The sequence below is a fragment of the Octopus bimaculoides genome, chromosome 9 (genome assembly GCF_001194135.2).
Source record: "Octopus bimaculoides isolate UCB-OBI-ISO-001 chromosome 9, ASM119413v2, whole genome shotgun sequence".
Classification (NCBI taxonomy): Eukaryota; Metazoa; Mollusca; class Cephalopoda; order Octopoda; family Octopodidae; genus Octopus; species Octopus bimaculoides.
Genome location: NC_068989.1, coordinates 6445406 through 6448218, shown reverse-complemented (window position 1 = coordinate 6448218; position 2813 = coordinate 6445406). Strand labels below are relative to the sequence as shown.

Sequence of the window (2813 nt, the reverse complement as noted above, 5' to 3'; positions counted from 1 at the left end):
ATATATATATATATATATATATATATATATACATACATACATAAGATATAAAATATATCTATAAATAAATGTATGTATAATGTGTATGTTAAGTATATATATGCATCATATCTACATGCATACACACATCTACAAATATACAAATATATGTAGATATATATGTGTGTGCCTGTGCATGTGTGTATATATACATACATATACACATGCATATATGCATATAATTATGTATACATATATGTACACACACATGTACACACACACATACTTGTTGACCTTATCTATTGTGACCATGATTAGTAGCCATGAAAACGGTAAAAAAAAAAGTAAACAACGTAAATATATAACAAAACTAACACTACTATAAAAGAAACTATATATAAATACATACATATGCCTACACATACATAGATACACACACACATACACACACTTATTTATGTGTGTGTATATATATATGTATATATTATACATATATATATGTCATATATCATATATATCCTGTAAATATATACATACATAATATATACCATATATATATTATACATATGTATATATATTATACATATATATGTCATATATTGTATATATATATATATATATATATATATATATATATATATATTATACATATATATGTGTGTTATATAGCATATATATATATTTATATATCATATATATATATATGCACAAAGAGTGAATAATTTCTAAAAAGTTTTATTGGAAAGATTTTTTTTCCCTCATAATCATCCGTAAGTTTCATGTAGTTTTTCATAAAACCCTTATCATCATGTCTTCGACTATCAGTATTCATGGTTTTTATATTAACCGTAAATACCAAATCGGTAATATCGGAAACTTTGCACCTTTGTAACTTGTTTATTGCTTCTAACTGTATTGAAATAAAATAAAAAAAAATATATATATGTATTTATTTTATGGATGTGTTCTTGAAGTTACACTTTGAATTTAGGTTGGTTTGTTTGTTGGTTTTTTGTGTTTTTTTTTTCATCAAATTGAGAAAGCAAGGTAAAATATAATAAAAGGCAAACTACCTGCTTTTTTTCTTTTTTATCAAGAGCGGTTTTTAGCTGGGATTGATAGCATTGTGAAAGAAGAGAAGGAAAAGCAAACACTCATTCATTTGTGGAAGAGATAAAGAGTGGAGGGAAGGGGAAGAGTGGAGGAAGTGGTGATATCAGAAGAGGAGGAGGAGGAGGTGGAGGAAGTAATAGAAGATTATGGTGGAAGAATATTATGGAAGGAGAAGAACATTTCGGAAGATGAAATAGAAGAATAATGTGGAAGATGTGACCGGGTGGTAAGAAGCTTGCTTCCCAACCACATGATTTTAGGTTCAGCTTCACTGCATGTCACATTGGATAAATGTCTTCTACTAGAGCCTCGGGCCAACCAAAACCCTGTGAGTGGATTTGAAAGAGGGAAACTGAAAGAAATCTGTTGCATATATATATATATATATATATATATATATATATATGTGTGTGTGTGTATATATATATATATATCTCTAAAATGAGCAGAAAATGGAGAAGACTTTTGATTAACAAATTCAGTACAACCCAGGTTTAACAGGTAATTTACACCTGTAGTAATAACAGATAGTCTTATCCCTTAGACAGTTACTCTAACCACTAACTCTATGTACCTATATATATATATATATATATATATATATACATGTGTGTGTGATTATTTGACAAATGGTGCTGAATTTTACACTTCTGTAAATAATAATAATGATATTTTTTAGAAGCTTAAGGTAATCACCATGCATTGGCTAAGAAAGATAGTTTAATATTGGGGGCATATAAGCCCTTGAAGGAAAAAAGGTAGGTTTTGTCGTATGCACAGGATAGCACACCCTACCTTTTTCCATCAAGGGCTTATATGCCCCAGTATTGGACTATTTATCCTTGTCAATACACGGTGATTGCTTATAAGTTCTAAGCTTATAAAAAAATATCATTATTCGTGTTTTTATATACATATATATATATATGTATATATATATCTGTGTGTTTGTCCCCCACCACTGCTTGACAGTTGGTGTTAGTGTGTTTACATCTTCATAACTTAACAGTTCATCAAATGAGACTGACAGAATAAATACCTGGCTTAAAAGGTGAATAAGTGCTGGGGGTTGATTCATTCGACTAAAAATTCTTTTGGGTGGTGCCCCAGCATGGCTACAGTTTAATGACTGAAACATGTAAAAGCTAAAAGAGAAACGATGAAGGAAAATATAATTGGAGAAATGAAAGAATTGGATGAAGATGAAGATTGTGGAAGAGAAGAATATGAAGAAGTGAAAATTAAGAAAAAGAAGAAAAATGAGAATAGCGATTTGTAAATAAGTCATGGAAGATGATTGTAGAAAATTAAAAATTGGTTTTATGAGGAGATATTTACATGGATGGTTAAAAAATGGATTTTTAAAACTGTTTTTCTAAATCTAGATGATATCTTAATTAATTTATATAAATCTAGATTAATATCAATTATTCAGGCAAAAATATGAGAGTGAATAATTTTATAGCATTAAAAAAAATATTTGAAGTCACTTATATCAATAAAAATTGAAAAAAAAATAGCAACAAAACAAATGAAGCCATTTATTTAATTAGAAAAATTATGTGAGTGACATCATTAATTATTAAAACCCACTTATATTCATGAACAATTAAAGACCACTTATATCATTGAAAATAGAAGTCACTTGCTTTGAATATAATTGAGAGAAAGTGAGGTGGGAGAGAGAGAGAGAGAGAGAGAGAGAGAGAGAGAGAGAGAGA

General features: G+C 28.3%; 1 protein-coding gene and 1 long non-coding RNA gene across 2 annotated transcripts in view; one reads left to right on the top strand and one right to left on the bottom strand.

Moving 5' to 3' along the window:
• Window positions 1–2813, top strand: part of LOC106875003 (pikachurin) — a 459438-nt gene that overhangs the window by 71434 nt on the left and 385191 nt on the right. The window lies entirely within an intron of this gene.
• Window positions 699–2813, bottom strand: part of LOC106876857 (uncharacterized) — a 3803-nt gene continuing 1688 nt past the window's right edge. The window contains exons 2-3 of the long non-coding RNA XR_008264849.1: window positions 2132–2237; window positions 699–889 (exon numbers count right to left, since the gene is read on the bottom strand). This is a non-coding gene — a long non-coding RNA (uncharacterized LOC106876857). The remainder of the gene's footprint in view (window positions 890–2131; window positions 2238–2813) is intronic.